The 22,506-nt window shown below is 38.6% G+C and overlaps 1 long non-coding RNA gene across 4 annotated transcripts in view; it reads right to left on the bottom strand.

Moving 5' to 3' along the window:
- LOC140639152 (uncharacterized) overlaps positions 1–22,506 on the bottom strand; it is a 114,777-nt gene that overhangs the window by 6,137 nt on the left and 86,134 nt on the right. For 3 of the 4 annotated variants that reach the window (XR_012035991.1, XR_012035992.1, XR_012035993.1), the window contains 2 exons: positions 7,391–7,463; positions 3,411–3,529 (listed from right to left, as the gene is read on the bottom strand). This is a non-coding gene — a long non-coding RNA (uncharacterized lncRNA). The remainder of the gene's footprint in view (positions 1–3,410; positions 3,530–7,390; positions 7,464–22,506) is intronic. The other variant, XR_012035994.1, reaches the window with a different exon arrangement.

The raw sequence follows: 22,506 nt of genomic DNA, 5'->3' as shown, positions 1-22,506 counted from the left end.
CATATTATTATAATCCTCTAAAGACAAAAACAGTGCTTATTTTTCAAAATAAGCACTGAATTTTTAGTCCCTTGATGTTGGTACCCATATCAAGAAGAGTTACTTGGCCATGGAAGGCATCCATTCAGGTGCATTCATGCCAGCATTTGGGGTCTGGGATAGAAGAACAAATTAGAATTAAAGAAGCTTCCTGAATTTACAAGGAAAGGGTTGAACAAGAAGTGTGAGCCCGAACTCAGGTCATTAGAGAATACAGAGGGGCAAGTCAGGGAAATTGAGGTAAGTGAGCAAATGCCAAGGGTGGAAACAAAAAATAAGACAAAAAAAGGAAACTCCAGTCAAGGGTCAGAAACTGTGTTGAACTGGAACCAAGTGGGAGCAAAGGCAGGATCTGGAACACCAGTGCTTGTTGTGACCACAGCTCTCTGTGCTCCTCTGTCCTTATGGATTCTCAAGCCAGGCTGGACTTTGCATGAGCCACAGGACTTTTTCCTGGCCTAGAAGTCCTTAATTGCTTGTAGGCACAACTCTGATGTCTACGTTGCCTTCAAATGATGGATGCAAGTCCTTTCAAGCAGAAGAAAGGTAAGTTTATGAGTTCAGAGAAAGGGAGACAAAACATGAAACACTCCCAAAGAGGCCCACACGTGTTTTTGTCTCACTTCTATTTTATTTATAGTCCCTTTCCTCCTCCCGTCAGAACTTTGCTCCTTAGTACAGTAGCTTAAATTTATCCATGGTGTCCATTTTGTCCACGACCTATACCTGAGGTTTCTCTTTAGGGAGGATGGGGAAGTGCTGAGGGAAGGCACAGAGATTTGAGTGTTCCCCAGGGGTTTGCATGTGAGGTCAGCATTCCCCTCCATGTCCATCTTTCCTGGATTAACCCAGCTGCACTATAGACCAGCCAGAGTTGACATGATTGCCACCTCCCCTCCCCACCCTCCCACCCCCACAAAGGAATACCAGCAGAATGTGAGAGAATAGCTTTCTAATCCACATCACCAGTCCTCTTATTTGCTTGCGACCAAGGACATGGACAGCTGAGGCCATATGTCCATATGTGAATGACACTTTCATGGAGCTGCAGAATTTTCTAAAATGGGACACAACCTCCCTTTAAGCCACATTATGCACTAGACAAAGGAAGCTCCCCTAGTCTCTTTCCAGTCTACTGCTACCAAAAAAAAAAAAAAAGGCAAGAAACTAGGTACCTGGTTAGATTTTACAGCAACATTTAGATGAAAACGTATTATACTTTTAAAATGTGATGTTATAGTATTAAGATAGCTCTCTCTCTCTCTCTCTCTCTCTCTCTCACACACACACACACACACACACACGCCCCTCATTATCAATTCAATCCCTTTATATCACTAAAAAAGCCAGAGGGATCCCACTTAGGTGCCCAATTCTCTTCTTTTAACAGCTATAGTGAGGCATTCTTCCATTAAAATCAAGTGGCTCTCCAAGATCTCCTAATTTAGAGAATTCTAATTTAAAGTCTCTCAGGTGTACTATGAATTCATTAACAGAACACATAAAATATCACAGCCATGAGCCACCTGGGTGGCTCAGTCAGTTAAGCATCTGACTCTTGATTTCAGCTCGGGTCATGAGATCCAGCCCCCCTGTTGGGCTCCACGCTCAGCTTGGAATCTGCTTGAGATTCTTCCTCTCTGCCCCTCCTCTCGCTCACTTGTGCACATGTCACTCTCTCTCTCAAATAAATAAATAAATCTTTAAAAAATATATATCACAGACTTACACCCATATCCATACAATTTAGACAAGACAAGATGATTGGCCACTTTCTAAGTATCAGTTTCCTTAGACCGAAATTTTTCAAAACATGCTATAGAAATTAGGGAGTTGCTTAGTCAGTAAGGATGGAGACAATGGGCATAAGCAGAGAGGTGTCACCACATAGCTAAAGCAGCTTCATTTTGAAAAGTATTTTTATATACGAGGGCTTCTCAGAATTTTCCTCTCTGCAAAATTTTAAGAACTATTGCCTTATAAAGTAGTATTTTCCAGGCTGAAGTAGTGTTCTCAGACTCCAATAAATGTCTCATAACCAAGAATCACATTACTTTTAAAGCTGTTGACCTTGATGGGATTGGAAGGGAGTGAGGCTGGTAAGGAACAGGCAGAGAAAATCAAAGAGAAGAAAAACAGAAAAGCTTCATGGTTTCTATTCACCAAGTATATCAATCACTATGCCAGCTGTCCAGTGACCATCACCTGTCAACTTAAAACTCAAATGGCTACCCAGCAATGTCACTCCTACATAACTATTTGAGGAAAGAGAGAGACCACGTCCACAAAAAGCCTTATATGGGAATGTTCACATCAAATGCATTCATCATAGCCCCCAAATGAAATCAGCCCAAATGTCCACCAGCAGGGCAAATGGTGGTACGCCCATGCAATGGAACTACTTACTCAACAGTAACAGTGGAGGGACTTCTAATACAACAACATGAATAAATCTCATAATGATTGTGCTGAATGGAAAAAGCTAGACCAGACCCAAAAGAGTATATCTTGTATGCTTTCATTCATATGAACTTCTAGAACAGGCAAGTCTAATCTATGGTAGGAAAAAAAAAATCAGAACAATGGTAGCTTCAGGGAAGGGATATGAAGTGACTGGGAGGTGATACAAGGGAAGTTTATAGTCATGAACATGTTCTATATTTTGACTGAGGTATGGATCACATGAGTGTATTTGTCAAAACTGATCAAATATAAGCTTATGAGTTGTGCATTTCTTTGTATGAAAGTTTGATCTGAATAGGCTTGATTTGTGGGGAAAATACTCAACCAAGAAACAAGATATGGCCAAAAATTGAGAAAATATAGAAAAATATCATTATGAGCTCAGACTAGAAAACGATTTCTTAAAGATACGCAAAATGTTCTACATAGAAAATATTGATAAATATCTTTATCAAAACTTAAAATTCATGTGAAGAGGAGATGTAGAGAAAAGGTCAATGAAGAAATTATCAATAAACATTGTAAAGGAAGCTTACAGATGGCAGCTACCCTTGTGCTGAGCATACCTATAGAGTTGTTGAATCACTGTGTTGTACACCTGAAATGAGCCCGTCATTCATGCTTCAATAAATAAATAAAACATAAAAATAAATGAAAGGATACTTGACTTTACAAATAATCAGGTGAATGCAAATTTTTTTTAAGGAAACAATTTCATATTTGGCACATTGGTAATAGTTTCTGGCACAATTGGTAATAGACACTTGTGATTTGGTGAAGCTGTGGGATTATAAATCATACTGTGCTGTGTGATTGTCAATCAGCTCAGCAAATTCAGCCATTTTAGTAACAAAACACATTCTAACCTAGAAATTGCATTTCTGTTATGTACCTAGAGATACTCTTACCTGGGCACAAAGGATACATGCAAGGATGGCCATTGTAGCAGTATTTGTACCAGTGAAAAGATGGATTCCACTGCAATGTCCTTCAATAAAGAGATGGATATGTAAAAGGTGGTGCACTCCTGTGGGGCAATATTACAAGGCAGTTGAAAAGAATAAACTATATCTACATGTATCAAGATAGCTACATTTCAAAAACATGTTAAAATAAACACAATACTGGGACACCTCGGTGGCTCAGTTGGTTAAGAAGCTGACTCTTGATTTTGGCTCAGGTCATGATCTTGAGGTCCTGGGATCAAGCCCCACAGTGGGCTCTGTGATCAGTAGTGAGTCAGCTTGGGGATTCTCTCTCTCCCTCTCCCTCTGCCCCTCCCCCCGCTCATGCTCTCTCTCTCATGCTCTCTCTCTCTCTCTCTCTCAAATAAAGTTTTTAAAAACTAAAACAAATAAATACAATATCATATTTAAAGATATATAACCAAATGTGTAAAAGCTGGATCAGAAGGATCCCCACAAGAACTTTAATGTTGGCTATGCCTGGGAAACAAAGAAAGGAAAAACAAGTGATGTAATAATTGAAAAGGATTTTATCTGAAGTTTATTATCAAAAAATGATAAGAAGCATTTAAATGTAAATGAATGAATCTTGATTTATTTCAGATATCTTGTAGAAAAATTAACTTAAAATGAATCACAAACATTTAGGCATGGATTCAAGTTTGTGACCTTGGGTTAAGCAAATAGGTCTTAGATGGGACATCTAAAGCACAAGCCATAAAAGAAATAAAATTGATAAATTGGACTTCATAAAAATACGAAACTGTTGCTCTTGGAACGACCCTGCTAAAAGCGTGAAAGGACAAGCCACAGACTGGGAGAAAATACTTGAAAATCACTTATTTGGCAAAAAATTGTATCCAGACCCAGCAATTGCACTGCTGGGGATTTATCCCAAAGATACAGATGCGTTGAAATGCCGAAACACCTGCACCCCAATGTTTATAGCAGCAATGTCCACAATAGCCAAACTGTGGAAGGAGCCTCGGTGTCCATCGAAAGATGAATGGATAAAGAAGATGTGGTTTATGTATACAATGGAATATTACTCAGCCATTAGAAACAACAAATACCATTTGCTTCCACGTGGATGGAATTGGAGGGTATTATGCTGAGTGAAATAAGTCAATTGGAGAAGGACAAACATTATATGGTCTCATTCATTTGGAGAATATAAAAATTAATGAAAGGGAATAAAAGGAAAGGAGAGAAAATGAGTGAAAATATCAGTGAGGGTGACAAAACATGAGAGACACCTAACTCTGGGAAACGAACAATGGATAGTGGAAAGGGAGGTGGGTGGAGGAGTGGGGTGACTGGGTGATGGGCACTGAGGGGGGCACTTGGCGGGATGAGCACTGGGTGTTATGCTATATGTTGACAAATTGAACTCCAATAAAAAATTTTTTTAATTGTATCCAGAATATATGAAGAATTATTGAAATTTAACAATAAGAAAATGAACAACTGAATTTTTTTTAAAGATTTTATTTATTTGACAGGGGGCTAGAGAAAGCCAGAGAGCACAAGCAGGGAGAATGGCAGAGGGAGAGGGATAGGGAGAAGCAGGCTCCCTGCTGAGCAGAGAGCCTGATTCAGGACTCTATCCCAGGACCTCAGGGTCACGGAGCCAAAGGCAGATGCTCAGCCACTAAGCCACCCAGGTGCCCCCTGAATTTTTTTTTAAATGAGGAAAGATTTGAACAGATACTTCCCTAAAGGAAATACATGTAGAGCCAAGAAGCCACATGAAAGATGCCCAATGTCATTAGTCATTAGAGAAATGCAAATTAAAACCATGATAAGACAACACTACACCTAACAGAATAGCTTTAAAAAAAAAAAAAAAAGACCCTGACAACTCCAAGTGCTGGCAGGGTGGCAGGGATGAGGGGCAAATGGAATCTCAGATCCTAGGGCTGGAAATGCACAGTGGCACAGCCACTTTGGAAAACCTTAGGCAAAGAAATGTCGGTGCTGCAGGTGAAATCAGGCAGCCGTAAGGACAAGAGAAGATGGGTGGGGTACCCATAGCATGTTTCCACCCTCAAGTAACTGTACGTCAGTTCCCAATTTACTGACGGTTCTGTTGGGTTCTTATAAAGTAGGGCAATCCAGCCATAAAGATTCACCATCTTGCATATCCTAAATGCTTTATCCACAATCCTAAGAAGCACAAGATAAAAAGGGATGTTTGCCACCAGTGCCAGGTACAATCAAACCAACAGCCTACATACCAACACTCTGTGTATTTTGAGGTGAGCCTGCTCTGTCTCTAGAGGAGAATGACTAGGGCTGCCAACCCCAGATTCCACTCCCACCACATGGAATGTTCTCTCTTTGCAAAATTTTAAGAACTATTGCCTTATAAAGTAGTATTTTCCAGGCTGAAGTAGTGTTCTCAGACCCCCCCAGATATGAAGAGTACTTCTGTAGTTGAGATTCCTGAGTGAGTGTAGTGAAGAAGGGGTAGGAAGAGGGGAAAGGCGGGGAGGAAGACAAGACACTGAATTCCTGCCAACGCTTTGTCTAGCTTCCTAGGTCCTCTCCCTGGGGCAGCCCTGAGCCTCTCTCCATATGCAACTCCGTGTAAAGTGCTCTAAGAAATGCTGCCCACATCTGCAGTGTCTTCTAAATCTGCTGCCCTGTGCCAAATATTATCTCTATGTCTAGGAGATTTAAATATTGGCCTTGATGCTTATGAATCTTGAAACTCTGAATTCTGTCTTGCCATCAACTGTGGTCGACAGTGATACACAACACAAAAAGGAACTCTGGGCAAGGGCCTACTTTATTCCATCTCTTTCCTGGTGCAACTCCATTTGGTAACTTTAAAAAAGTAACTTTGTGAGATAAAATTTTCATACAATAAAATGCATTCATTTAAAATGTACAATTGGATGAGTTTTAACAAATGTGTATTCCCATGTATAAGCACCACTATATTTGAGATATAGAGCATTTTCATCATCCCAAAACATGTCCTTTGCAGCCAATCTCTACCCTAGGGAACCACTGTTCTGCTTTGTTACTAAACATTAGTCTTGCCTTTTCTAGAATTTCATGTAATTAGAAATATACATTATTATACTTTTTTGTCTGACTTCTCTTAATTTTTAAAATGATTTCTCTGTTTATTTGAGAAAGAGTGAGTGAGTGTGCAGGGGAAGGGGCAGAGGAAGAGGGAGAGAGAAACTCCAAGCCAACTCCATGCTGAGCACAGAGACGGATGTGGGCTCGATCCTACCACCCTGAGATTATGACCTGAGCCAAAACCAAGAGTTGGAGGCTTAACCACCCAGGCATCCCAACGAATTTTTGAAATTCATTCATTTTATTGTGCATGTTAGTAATTCACTCCTTTTTATTGCTGAATACTATGCCAGATTATTTTTTAATATAAGGACAACTTTTTCACCTCTGAATATAGCTAGGCCAGAGATAGCAAGCTTAAGTGCCTAGAGAAGCCAGACAAATAATATGAAAGAAAGGGGCTGGTATAAGAAAATTTATTTTCGAAACGCTAAACCCTCTTGTTATAGCTTTATTTTCCAAGGAAATGGTTCATTGAGGAAAATATAAGTGTAATTATGATGACAAATGGTCATGAACAGTTGGCTTTTATTTTGGAGGATAAGTAAAGAAGGAATGGGATAGTGGCAATTTATAGAGCCCATGGCCACCTGTGGGAAGCAACTCTGCTATGTCGGATGCAGGGCCAAATTTCAAATCTTCTTATTGTCCTACAGAAGCAGGAAGCCTGGGTTTGTATGTGAAATCGCCTGAGTTGTAAACATTGGACATAAATGTAAATGGTATTAAAATGACAAAAACAAAGAGACCTGGGGGCCAGATGAGGACTGAAAGACCCCATACTGTGTCCTCTGATGTGGACAGACTAAAAGCTCAGCCAAGCCACTCACCCCAGGCATGCTTTCTGTCCTGCTAGGTAGGACCTTCCCGTCTAGAAGTCCCAGGGTTGGCTCACTTCATTGTCTGCATGGAAGAGAAGGGAAAAAAGAGAAGCAAAAATTTTCTAAGGTCCTAAAAAGAACAGAGGAAGCAAATATGTGCTAGTATGGGAAGACAGACACTGGAATCACCTGGAATGGGAATATGTAGATTCTCAGATCCCCTGGCAAATAAAGTATGTAATTAGAATCTTTGGTGGCTGGGCCTGCTGTAGATTTCCATTTTAACAAGCTCTTTGGGCAATTCTTACCCTCATTGAAGTCTGACATCCTCTGCATTGCATTTTTCTACCTTTACCATAGAGGATTCGGTTGTCATTGGATCCATTTTGTCCTGCATCTAAATTTGAGGTCTCTTGTGAGAAGAGCATTACGGGGAAAGAAAGGAAGGCTTTGGGCACCCCCTAGGGGTTATCTTGCACAGTGAACAGTGAACAGCTTCTTAATGAGAAGTGGTTTTTCTGAGGTATTAGGAATAAATAGGTAGTATGTTTGAACCCTCATTGGCATGCAGCAGTGTGATTGAGCATTCACCTAAATTATCGGATATGAACCTTTGAGGCAGGAACTATAATTACTTTCCTGTTTCAGGGGAGGAAATTCACCTGTAAACCCAGGGGCATAGCTGATCACTCTCTCTTCCTCAAGATATTTTCTTTGCTTGGCTTCCAGGACATCATACTTTTTTTCATTTGCCTCCTAGCTCATTGGCAATTCTTTCTCAGTGTTCGTGTTAGTCGCCCCCTCTTCTCCAAGACCTTCTAATTTTGGAGTACCCCAGGGATCAGTCCTTGTTTTTCTTCCTTCCCTGTACTAAGTTTTGTCAAATTGAAGTATAATTAACATACAGTGTTACATTAGTTTCAGGCGTACAAGCATTCAACAATTCTATATATTGCTCAGCGCTCGTCACATGACCAGTGTGCTCTTAATCCCCTTTAACTATTTCACCCGTCCCCCTACTCACCTGCCCTCTGGCAACCACCAATTTGTTCCCTGTACTTAAGAGTCTGTTTTTTTGTCTTTTTCTTTCTTTGTTCATTCATTCTTTCTTAAATTCTACATACGAGTGAGATCATATGGTATTTGTCTTTCTCTGACTGACTTGTTTCTCTTAGCATTAGGTCCAACCTCTAGGTCCAACTATGTTGCTGTACATGGCAAAATTTTATTCTTTTTATGGCTGAGTAATATTCCATTGCATATGTAGATACCACATCTTCTTCATCCATTCCTCTATAAGTGGATAGATGACAGATTTAGGTTGCTTCCATATCTTGGCTATTGTAAATAATGCTGCAATAAATATAGGGGTGCATATATCTTTTCCAATAAGTGTTTTTGTTTTCTTTGAGCAAATGCCCAGTGGTGGAAGTACTGAATCATATGGTAAGTCTATTTTTAATTTTTTGAGGAGCCTCCATACTGTTTTCCATAGTGGCTGCACCAGTTTGCATTCTCACTGACAGTGCACAAGAGTTTCTTTTTCTCCATATCTTCACCAATACTTGTTATTTCTTGTGTTTTTTATTTTAGCCATTCTGACAGATGTGAGGTAATATCTCATCATAGTTTTGATTTGCATTTCCTTGGTGATTAGTGATGTTGAGCATCTTTTCATGTGTCTATTGGTCATCTGTATGTCTTCTTTGGAAAAAAAGATTAGTCAGGTCTTCTGTCCAGTTTTTTTTTTAAGATTATTTATTTATTCATGAGAGACACAGAGAGAGAGAGGCAGAGACACAGGCAGAGAGAGAAGCAAGCTCCATGCAGGGAGCCTGACGTGGGATTTTTGATCCCGGGACTCCAGGATCAAGCCCTGGGCCCAAGGTGGTGCTAAACTGCTGAGCCACCCGGGCTGCCCCTCTGTCCAATTTTTAATTGGATTATTTGGATTTTGGTATTGAGTTGTATAGGTACCAACTTTCATAATGAACTCCTTTATTGATATGACAATGACTCTTGCATTTTAATCTTGTGATCAACCTCTCTTTTAAAGTTTAGACTCATACATGCAGTGGTCTACTTGACATCTTCACGTGGATGCCTTAGACATCTCAAATTTAACATGTCTGAAAATGTTCTCAGTTTCTACCACAAACCTATTCTATCAGAGGTTTTTTCCATTTCAGTTGACAACTCCATCCCTCCAGTTATTTATACAAAACCTTGGGATCACTGTTGGCCACATCATTCCATTCCTACAGACAACACTCTGGTTTCAGTCATCATCTCTCATCTGGATTATTGCTATAGCGTCCTATTTGATCTTCTTGTTCTCAAACTTGCCTTTTAAGAAACTTTCCAACAAAGAAACCAGAATGATCTTCCTAATATGTAATTCAGATCACATCAATTTTCTGCCTAAAATCCTCCAAGGGCTTCCCATTTCAATCAAAGAAAATGCCAAAGTCCTTAGAATGGCCAATGGGGCCCTCTACAAGTAAGGCTCCATCTCCTCTCTGACCTCATCTCCTGTCAGACACACCAGACCCCATATTATTCTTTACACATTTCTGGCTTGATTCTGCCCTAAGGCTTTTGCCTGGCTCTTTTATCTACCTGAAACATTCTTGCTTCAGAAATCCACTTGGCAAACTACTTTACCTATTGCAAATCTTCACTCAAATGTCACCCTCTCCATGAGACCTACCCTGACTCCTCTATTAAAAATTGCAACCTGTTTTCCTCCCTGCATTTCCAAACTTCTTATCATGCTCCATTTTCCCCATAGCATTATAGTTTTGCAACATATTATATAACTTAACTATTTATTTTGCCTTTATTTTTTCTCTTCCCACCAGAATGTAAGCTCCAAGGAAGCAGGGTTTTTTATATGTTTTATTTACACATATATCTCAGATGCATAGGTCAGTGCCTGATATTTAATAAAAATATCTGTTAAACGAATAAGACATGAAAAAGTTACATACCTAGTCCTAAGTATTTCAACATGCCTTTTGATAAGTAAACCTGAATAATAAACAATTGTTTTCTCCTTAGGGAGAAGCAGACTATATAGCTCCATGCAGTCTGTTTGGGTATCTCTTATGAGGAGGAGTGTTGAGTACAAGCACCCACAGTCCCCCTTAGAGGGTACTGTGTAACACATAGAGGTAACACATAGCAATGTGTTGTGCATATCATTTATCTCTTCACCACTTGTACCACCCACAGCGCTGGGCATTGTATTCTTACCCAATTTATTTGGGAAGCATAATGCTGAGTGACAAGTAGTATTTTTTCTTACAATGAGAAGCAATATACAGTCTGTGGAGTACATTTTTTATATACTATTCAGGTTTATTTATTTTTTGTTTAAAGATTTTATTTATTCATGAAAGACACAGAGAGGCAGAGATTCAGACAGAGGGAGAAGCAGGCTCCATGCAGGAAGCCTGATGTGGGACTTGATCCCGGGACTCCAGGATCACGCCCTGGGCCGAAGGCAGATGCTCAACCACTGAGCCACCCAGGCGTCCCTATACTATTCAGGTTTAAAGATGAGTTGCAACTCACAAAAAGTCTGAAAAATGAATTTTTATTAAGGTTACTGAGTAAGGCTCTCTTGCCATCAGCTATACCTTGATAACAGATGCAACCAATGCTTCTGATCAGTGCCATCCTGAATTGCCAGAGTTTCTCTGTAATTCTCACAGAGAAGCAAAGTGACAGCTTCTTGTAGTAAGTACTTCAGGGAACTGAGGTACCTGCAGTTTATATCAAAAACACAGAGACTTCCAAGACTCAATACCAGAAAATAAAGCCGGGGGGCAAAAGAAAAAAAAAACTCTGTGCTTTCTGAAACATGTATCCATTTATTTACACAAATTCCTAGCAGTCTGATCACATATACAACTCCCAACTCTCAAAATTGGACAATTTGCTTCAAAGACAAGAGTCAGCTAGACAGAATGCTTGAAGATGAAAGATTTCAGTCTATGTCAATGATTAAATTGTGTCAACGGGTTTTTGTTTTTTTGTTTTGTTTTGTTTTGTTTTGTTTTGTTTTGGTTGCAACAATAAAATCAGCTCAAGACTGTGTGTGTGTGTCTGCTTGTGTGCATGAAATTTCAATCAAGTTATGTGTCTCTTCCTGTGGGGATAATTTATCTATAAGGAACCACTTCAAAATTTGGCATATTCCATGGTAAGCAGTATCTCCTCCTTCACAGAGGATGCCTGGTGGTAACTTATAACAAGGTGGTTTCATAGCAAATGTACCTGAATGTATTGAAATACTTGCTTCCCTTAACATCCAGGCCCCCACACTCTCCGGGTTCTCCTCTCACCAACTGATCACTTCTCAGTCTCATTTCTGGTCCCTCCCCTCATCCTGACTTCTGATCCTAGGGCTGACTCCACAGCGTCAGGCATCATACTTCTTATGTACCTTCATTCTCTCCAGTGATGATGTCAGCTAGGTTTCACGAAGCGATCTATGTGCTGCTGACTCCTGCCTTTCTACCTCCAGCTCAGAATTCCCTCCTGAATTCTAGACTCATAAAAGAAAGGCTTGACTGACATTTCCACTTGGATCCCCAATAGGCATATCAAATGTAATACTCCCTAAACTAAACTCCTAATATGATCCCATCCCACCCAAGTCTTTGACATCTCAGTAAATAGTAATTCCATTCATATAGTTGCTTAATCTAAACCTGGACTCATTTCTTTCTTTCATAGTGCTCCACATTCAATGCTTCAGCAAATCCCATTGGATCTATATTCAAATTCTATCCAGAATCTAATCTCTCCTCACTACTCTTCTGCTACCACCTAGTTGAGCTGAAGCCATCATCATCTTTTTTCTGGATTATTCCAAATAGCCTCCCAGCTGGCTCCCCTGCCTCAACTATTCCCTCTCCTACAAACTATTCTGTTTACCAGTGTCCTCACCTTGTGGTCCCAGACCAGCAGCATTGACATCACCTGGGAACTTGCTAGAAATGCAAATACTCCTGCATCACAACAGACCTACTCAATCAGAAACTCTGAGGATAGATGCAGCAGCTGTGTTGTAACAAGCCCTCTGAGGTGACTGATACATACTCAAGTTTGAGAACCATTGCTCTACAGAAGTGGTTAGCCAGAATGATCCTTTGCTAATGTAAATCAGATCATGGGCAGCTCTCCCCTCACAATCCTCAGGTGGCTTTCCAACTCACTTGAGTAGGAACCTGAGCCCTCATGATGGCTTGCAGTGATCATTGTTACCCCTTTCCCATCCCCACCATATGTGTAACCGTCTCTGTATTCTCCCTCTATTCACTGTGCCAAGCTAGTCTGGCCTCTTTACTTCACCTCAGGTCAGGGCCTTTGTAGCTGCTGTTTCCTCTGCCTGGAATACCCTCTCCATTCCCTTCTCTCCATTATGCTCTCCATAACCATGTGGCCCTCTCCCTCCTCTTCTTCCAGTCTCTGTTCAAATGTCAGCTCATTAGAGGGACTTTTTCTGGCCACTATATTTAAAATAATAACCCTACTTTCCACTCCCAACCCTGTGCTCCTTTCCCCATCTTGCTCTGCATTATTTTTCTCCACAATGCCTATTACCCTTCTGGCATAGGGTATGCTGTACTTGTTTATTTGTTAAATAGTCATTGCACTAAAAAACATATGCTCTATGAGGCAGGTATCCGTGTGTGTTGTGTTCATTGCTCTATCATCGGAACCTGGAACAATGCTGGCATATGGTAGGGGCTCCATAAATATTTGTTGATTAAGTGAATATCTAATGATGGCCAAAACATTCCTCTAGAGAGACAACACAGTTATTCCAATGATACTGTCACGGCTCAAAATATTTTTAAGGAAATAGTCAGGAAGTAGGGAAACCATTTAGGAGGACACTACTCGCAATAATTCTGGAGAAAGATAACAATGGCTTCGATCTGAACAAGCAGTAGCATAGGAGATGGTCAGAAGTGATTGGCTTCTGGATATAATTTGAGTATAGATCTGGTTGAGGTCAATTTACAGGTCACATACAGAAACTAGTTTCAGTATTTAAAAGAGATCATCCCTTAAAAAAAGTAAAAAATACAGTTGCTCAGTATAATTCCACACATTATTTACTAGTCCCAGAATCATATGACCTTTGGCTTTATTGCAGAAATCAAATTTCACCCTGAATAGTGAAATGCAGAACCACTGAAAACATTCCCCGGCTACAAATGGAGTCTCCTATATGATGAAAGAATACTTTGGATTTTCACTGGGCACAATTTTATATTTGTGTGACTTAATCCTCACAGCAATCTTTTGAGATCCTTGTTATTAACCCCATTCTTCAGATGAGGGAAATAAGGCTCAGAGCAAAGGATTTCCATCCAGGCCAAGTCAGACACTTTCTTGATGAGTAGGAGTAATGTGTTGGGAACAAAGCTGTCTAGAAAATAACATTTCAATATGTCTCATTTACCTCTCTTGACTTCAGACTCACATCTCATAAGTACAGCTTCTCCAGATGATCAGAGCCCTACAGCAAATATAAGACATAGCCAGGACATAGGGGCCAGTTCTGTTTTTCATGCTGTTCAGGCTGGGAATGAGTCTCCTTTCAATGGCCAAAGCCCTGGGTCAGGTATTCTGGTTCCTCCAGACACTGTTTCCAGTGTCCCTAAGAAAAACCATTGCCATCACTATGGGGATTTGATGCTTTTCAGGGCTATGTAGACAGCATTGTCTCAGGACAAGGAACTATTGTCTGGGTAGAAATAAAGGGTGTTTCTCACTGGAGATTTAGGCTTGAATATGGATTCACATTTCAACAATGCCTCTTTTTGTAAAAATGGGTGGGTTTTTTTTAGGCTTATGTGATTTTTTTTTTTCCCAGACTCAAATCACAGTATCTAATGACAGTTTCCCCTACAATGTTTCTTAAGAATGTTAGGTATGTGTTCCTGGGTGTTATGGACTCAGGGAATAAAAATCATGATGCATATTAACCTGAAGGCTCCTTGCTATCTTGGGACTCCTTGCCATGGCAGAAAAGCCAGGGGCAGGGAGAGGGGCAAGAAGAGATGGGTTCATGGGTGGGAACTGACACTTACCAAGAGCAGCATCTAATGAGCAGACACCTCAGATCCATTATTCCAATTAATCATCACAATCACCTGAGTAGATATTATTTAAGTTTTCCAAATGAGAAATGTAATTAGGTAACTGGAGCAAAATCACACAGCTGGTGAGATTGGAATCTGGGAGCGGTTCCCAGATCTCACTCCAAAACTGGTCTCTTTTCATTTCCTGTTCCATGCTTCCTTGCTGACCTTTTTAAGCTTCAGTTTTTCAGATGAGACACCTGGAGGGAAGAGTGTGGGAGATGGTGCTCACGAATGCCTCCATCACAGGGCATGTCATGTGATAGGTACTCAAAGCACCACCAAATTTCTCTTCTCTCTCTTCCTTGTTCATCATCTCATCTTACTTTTCTAATTTCTATTTTTCTTCTCCTTCCTCTTCTCTCAGTGCCTGCTGTCTTTTCATTTTCCGCAGAAAACCAAAATCTAAAGAGCCCATTCCCAATGGCAGCATAAGCTTTAAAAACAATCCCCTAGGAATACGCCAAGAAGAACAATGCAAGGTCCACGAAGAAAACTATAAAATTTTATGGAAGATATAAAAGAAGACCCGATGGATGGAAAGCTATACATGTTTCTGGATGAAAGAGTCAATATTATAAAGATGTCAGCTTTCCAAATTAATCCATAAATTCAATGCGATACTAATAAAAATCCCAACAGGAGATTTATTGAACTTGATAAGCTGATTTTAGAGTTCATGTGGAAGAGAAAATGCACAAGAACAAGCAATAAAACTTGAAACAAAAAAGAACAAAAAAGGACTTTTCAGTTATCAAAAATACACTAAGTTTATGTAAAACAATGTTGTAGTGGTTCAGAATAAAGACATGGACAAATTGAACTGAAAAAGACAATTCAAAAACAAAGGAACATGCATTTTAAATCAGAGCAAAAAGGGCAGACTATTCAAAAACTACATTGAGAGGGGATCCCTGAGTGGTTCAGTGGTTTGCGCCTGCCTTCAGCCCAGGACATGACCCTGGAGACCCAGGATCGAGTCCCGCATCGGGCTCCCTGCATGAAGACTGCTTCTCCCTCTGCCTGTGTCTCTGCCTCTCTCTCTCTGTGTGTGTCTCTCATGAATAAATAAATAAATAAATAAATAAAATCTTTAAAAAAAAGTATTATAAAAAAAAAAAACAAAAAATACATTGAGAGTTGGAAAACCTGAAAAAGACTTAATTTGGATGCCAGTATCACATCATACATATAAAGCCCAAATGGACTAAATTCTAAACACTAATTAAAAAAAAACAAATCTCCCTTCCTGATATTTCCCACTCATTTTTTCTCATTTCCCCTTTATTCCCTTTCACTATTTTTTATATTCCCCAAAATAATGAGACCATATAATGTTTGGAGACAGAACATGAAAGACTCCTAACTCTGGGAAACGAACTAGGGGTGGTGGAAGGGGAGGTGGGCGGGGGTTGGGGGTGACTGGGTGATGGGCACTGAGGTGGGCACTTGACAGGATGAGCACTGGGTGTTATTCTATATGTTGACAAATTGAACACCAATAAAAAATAAATTTATTTAAAAAATTAAAAAACAAATCAAGAAGGAACTATAGTAAATTTTAGCACATCAGTTTTTATAATGTTGGGGGAGAAGGTAATGAAGGCCTTTCTAAGAAAGACACAAATTCTGGGAGCCATTAATAAAAAGGTCTTACTTTAAACAAACTGAAAGATGTGTATGGCAAAAGACCCACAAATAAAAGGTCCCACTTCAAATCTTTGCAAAATATATAAAACAAAATGTAATATACAAAATCTATTAAAATCTCCTACTTATTTTATTCTTTTACCGAAAAGAATAAAATGTAAAACTGGTTAAAAGAAATAAAGAAGCAGTTCACACACAAAAAAAGAATGACAAAATTTAAAGACTTACTTATTCCCAAAGTAATAAAGGAAATGCAAAATAAGCAATGAGCTACACTTTATAACCAATCAGATTGTTAAGAACAGGTTGACACTTGTATTACCAGGTGGAAATGGGTGATTCGCATACAGTCTGTAATAGGGTACATTGATACAAAATTTTTAGATGGAAATTTAGAAATATTAAAATTTAAAATAAGCACATCCTTGGAATTCTGAATTCAATTTCTAAGAATCTATTCTTTTGAAATATTCATTCATATTCAAACGTACACAGTCATTGCAGCTTTATTTATAATAGAGAGCAACTGGAAAAGGGCAGAAATTTGCCTCAATTAGGGAATGGTTAAATAAATTTTGTGCATTTATATTGTAGAATACTATAAGAAGATTGAAAAAAATGAGTAGATTTATATTTACTATGTGTGAGTTCCAAGACATATGGTCATGTGAAAAAAAGCAAGATACCAAGTGCTGTCGTGAAGAGGACTTGTTTTTTTTCACTCTAACATTTCATGTTATTTGTATTATTTATAGTTACTAGCACATTTTGCTTATGTAAATAAGAATAAAAGCAACCTTATTTCATATGATCCAAGGAACCACAGAAGTACTATTACTGCTGTCACATTTCCAGTAAGCTTCACTGGGGCCCACAGGCTGCAAGAGGTCATGGACTACACCCTCCCAAGCCAGGGGTGAGTCTGGAGACCCAAGAAAATAAGGCTGAAACAATGCTGAACTAGTACAAGAGAGGAAATATTCTCCTCGACTCTCAATTTATTGTTTTGGCTATCAGCAAGAATCATATACTCACTTCCCTCTTCTGCTCTGGACTTCATTGCAAGTCCTTTTGGCAGCTGGAACAAGGTGGCATCTATCTTCTATTTCTTGGTAAAATCCCTCCTTCCCCTCTGCAAATTCTTCTTGTTTAGCTGAACCATTTAGGGGGCAAAAATTCTTAAAAATATTTTTGGTAATGTAAACTTACATGCATATATAAAGACCATATATTAGACTCTGCATCAAGAATCATTTTTCTTAGAAAAATGCCTTTGGCGAATTAAAAAGAAAAGTATCATTATTCAAAACAAAGCCATTATGCTACAATATTTTTGCATATGTCTTTCTTCTAACTATGTTGTACCATATTCTCAAAAAACTTTCTTTTCCAATTAGGTTTTTCACCTTCTAATTATTTTGTGTTGTTTTCATATTTTTCTTCAGATGAGTATTTTGGTTAGCCCAAGATTCACGTGATAGCAAGCTGTAACCAAAACTGTAAGTGATCAGAAAAATAAGAAAGCAGGAAGAATAATTCTTTTTTTTTTTTTCAGGAGGAATAATTCTGCACCTATCACTTGAAGAACCAGCAAAGTACTGGAGCATTTAGAGCAGAATGAACTCTGGTATGAAAACCAAGAGCATCCAACTCTACTGTTCTACACCAGCCATTCATTCCCTGAGATGTTGGACAAATGTGTGGCCTGTTAGATATTTCAGAGATAGATGAGTTCCCTTGGCTGTAAGTTAACTGGCTTGGGTAACAATCCATTGATAAGTTTCATGAGCTCTTATTGTGTGCCAAGAACTAGTCTATATGATTTATGGATATTATCTTGTTTGACTCTTATAACAGCCATTTAGGATAGAGTATTCCTTCCATTCTTTGGATGAAGAATCTGAGTCTCAGAGAGAGTAAACAACTTTCCCTAGGGCATACAACTAAAAGTGGGGAGTCTGGATTTGAATCCAGGTCTAATTCTGGAGTATATTCTTAAAGAGCTAACCATGACTTTCAGTATGTTATTTTAAGGCTACCTTTGCATTACAACCATTATTTCCGCTGGGTCGGGGAAGAAGGAGAAGAGGTTTGCAATAAGAGGACTTTAAGATTCCCTTGCTGTTTTAGACAGTGAATATAACTTAAAGCTTCTTTCATATCTAGAATGTTCAGATGTGGGTGGAGCAATGAATTTCCATACCAGGCTGGAAATTTATAGCTGTGAGGGCATCCTGAAAATTTCCACTAAGATGACAAATGATTTAAGCAGCTGAAGACAGACAAATCTCCCAGCTGAACCTTAGAAAAGACACTTCCAGGTCAGATCTGCTGGCTAGTCTGGATGCCTATGATTTACTTATTGTGTGATAAAGTGGTGGGCTTATGTTTCCAGTGTTAATGATTCAAAAGCTTTCTGTGGTATTAAACTGAGACACATAAAGAGACAAAAGGCAATTAGAAGCAATCAAAGTGTTCAGCAATTAAGATTCAGTCCTGCATTTGCTAAACTCTTCATCAAGGAAATCAGTAAAATTTTTAAAAATGCCATCAATACGATATACAGAGAATTAGAAAAGCAATCAGTTTTATTTTATTTTTTTAAATCTTTTATTTATTTATTCATGAGACACACACACACACACACAGAGGCAGAGACACAGGCAGAGGGAGAAGCAGGCTCCATGCAGAGATCCTGACATGGGACTTGATCCTGGGTCCCCAGGATCACTCCCTAGGCTGAAGGCAGCACTAAACTGCTGGGCCACCCCGGCTGCCCAAGCAAGCAGTTTTAAAATGTACACATGCTTCCTAGAATGCTGAAGGTATGTAGGACTGAGCCATTTTTCACTTGTCTTATTCGCATTTACTTAGACATGTTCCTGTGAGCACTCTCTAGAGTAAATATTTCTATTTCAGTTGACAGATGAATGGGTATGTAACTCTTTGAGTGCCAGAAAAATCCTTATGACCATTGAGGAATAAAAATCACATTGAACTATTTATACAAGTTCTTCCAGCAAAATGCAGTGGATAGTCTTCTCTTATTTGGGTTTTGGTATACAAGATGTTTGAAGTCACATTCAACCAGTGGATCTTAAAGTTTGCAAGAGTACCATCATACTCAGCCTCTAGGAACCCTCCAAGTGACAAGAAGATAGGATTATAAATAATTATTTTTCCATCCAAGCAACTGTTTGGCTTCTTTGAGTAATACATGCATTCTTCTCAGGGCCAAATTCAGTACCTTTAGAAGATGAAGTAAAGCATTTTACCTTTCAAGCATCCTCATTTCTTTAGTCATTCCTGTATATTGCTTTTCTTCATATGGCCCAGTTTCTCTGTTTCATCAAAGTTTTTCCTGCCTGGCTCACCCATTGATACTTCTGTCTGAAATACTCCCGTTTCTCCTCTCCCTTTTCCAGCTGGTTCATGTTTTAGGTTTTAGCTTAAATACCACCCTTTGGGAGAATTCTTCCTTATTAACTGCTAAAGCATGTCCCCTTACTGATGCAAGGGTGGTTCAACATTCACAATCAATGTGACACATCACATCAATTAGAGAAAGGATAAAAACCAAAATATCATTTCAATAAATGCAGAAAACGCATTTGACAAAGTACAACATCATGCATGATAAAATCTCTCAACAAAGTAGGTTTAAAGGAATCATATCTCAACATAATAAAGGTCATTTATGAAAAACCCACACCTAACATTATACTCAATGGGGAAAAACAGAGCTTTTCCTAAGGATCAGGAATAAGGAATGTCCACTCTCACCACTTTTATTCAACATAGTACTGGAAGTCGTATCCATAGCAATCAAACAACAAAAAGAAATAAAAGGCATCCAAATTGTTAAGAAAGAAGTAAAACTCTCACTACTTGAAGTTGACATGTAGAAAACCCAAAAGACGCCACCAGAAACTACTAGAACTGATAAATGAATTCAGTAAGGTTGCAGCATAAAAAATCAATATACAGAACTCCATTGCATTTTTACACACAAATAATAAGTATCAGAAAGAGAAACTAAGAACACAATCCCATTTACAATCATGAAAAACAATAAGATACCTATGAATAAAAATCAAAGAGGTGAAGGACTTACACTCTGAAAACTACAAAACACTGATGAATGAAACTGGAGATGACACAAACAAATGAAAAGATACTCCATGCTCATGGATTAGAAAAACAAATAGTGTTAAAATAGGTATTACCCAAAGCAATCTACAGATTTAATGCAATCCCTATCAAAACACCAACAGAATTTTTCACAGACGTAAAACAATCCTAAAATTTCCATGGAACAGCCAAAGACCCTGGATAGCCAAAGCAATCTTGAAAAAGAAAACAAAACAGGACGTCTCACAATTCCAGACTTCTTTTTTTTTTTTAAGATTTTATTTATTTATTCAAGAGAGACACAGAGAGAGGCAGAGACATAGGCGGAGACAGAAGCAGCCTCCATGCAGGGATCCCAATGTGGGACTTGATCCCGGAACTCCAGGATCGTGCCCTAAACCAAAGGCAGACATTCAACCATGAGCCACCCAGCCTTCAAGTTATATTACAAAGCTGTAGTAATTAAAGCAGTATGGTACTGGTATAAAAATTGACATTTAAATCAATGGAACAGAGCAGAAATCTCCAAAACAAACCCATAATATGGTCGATCAATCTTCAACAAAAGAGTAAATGATATGCAATAAGCAAAAAAGAGTCTCTTCAACAAATGGTGTTGGGAAAGATGGACAGCTCCATGCAAAATAATGCAATCGGACCACTTTCTTATACCATACACAAAAATAAGCCCAAAATGGATCAAAGACATAAATGCAAGACCTGAAACTATAAAAATCCTAGAAGAGAGTATAGGCAGCAATTTCTCTGACATCAAGCATAGCAAATCTTTCTAGATATGTCTCCTGAGGCAAGGGAAACAAAAGCAAAAATAAACTATTAGGACTATGTCAAAATAAAAACTTTCTGCACAGCAAATGATATTTGGAAATGACATATCCAATAAGGAGTTAGTATCCAAAATATATAAAGAAGCTATACAACTATACATCAAGAAAACAAATAATCCAATTTAAAATGGCCAGAAAAGGATAAAATACCATATGATCTCAATCATGTGTGGAATTTAAGAAACAAAAATGAGCAAAGGGAAAAACAAGACAAACAAAAAAACCAGACCCCCAACTATAGAAACTGGGAGGGAGGGAAGAAAAGGGTGGGGAGTGAGGTAGATGAAAAGTAAAGGGGATTAAAAATATGCTTATCATGAGCACCAAGTGATGCAAAAAACTGCTGAATCACTACACTATACACCTGAAACTAATATAACATTCTCTTAATTATACAGGACTTTTAAAAACTTTTAAATATCCATCTACCTCTCTCCATTGGGTCCCATAACTTTAAACAAACATAAAACATTATTTATTAATTTTAAGCAAACACAATCATAATTGTATATCTAAAATAACATTTATTTTCTTTTAGCATTTCTGACTTTTCCAAAAAGACTGCAAACTCCATGAGTATAGAGAATGTAGTGAGCATTATTCACAGTTATATTTGTGACCTTAAGGTGCACACATGCTGTATCGTTTCCAAGTTGAAAAGTGACACATACACAAAGACAGTACAAGAAAACTACAGACCAATATCCCTCATGAATATAGAAGGAAAATCCTTAACAAAATATTAAACAGGTCTCAGCAACATATGAAAGCAATTATACATCACAACCAAATGGAGTTTAACACAGAAATACAAGGTTAGTTCAACATCTGAAAATCAATTAGTGTAATGCGCTATAATACAGTGATGGACAAAATAAATACATACTATTATCTCAATTGATGCAGACAAAACACTTGGCCAAATTCAATAGCTATTTATGGTTTTTAAAAAAATACTCCCAACAAACTTCCTCCACCTGGTAACAGGCATTTCTGAAAACCTACAATTAATACTGCACATAGTATAGTGAAAGACTATCTTCTGTCCCTCACCCCCTATCAGGAATAAGACAGGATATCATTTTCATCACTTCTATTTAAGATTTTACTGGACATTCTGCCCAGTGCAGTAAGAAATAAAGATATTAGAGGCAGGGCAGCCCGGGTGGCTCAGCGATTTAGGGCCACCTTCAGCCCAGGGCTTGATCCTGGAGACCCAGGATCGAGTCCCGTGTCGGGTTCCCTGCTTCTCCTCTGCCTGTACCTCTGCCTCTCTCTCTCTCTGTCATGAATAAATAAATAAAATCTTTAAAAATATATATTAGAGGCATAT

This window comes from Canis lupus, chromosome 1, assembly GCF_048164855.1.
Source record: "Canis lupus baileyi chromosome 1, mCanLup2.hap1, whole genome shotgun sequence".
Lineage (NCBI taxonomy): Eukaryota > Metazoa > Chordata > Mammalia > Carnivora > Canidae > Canis > Canis lupus.
This window is presented reverse-complemented; position numbering and strand designations above follow the sequence as displayed.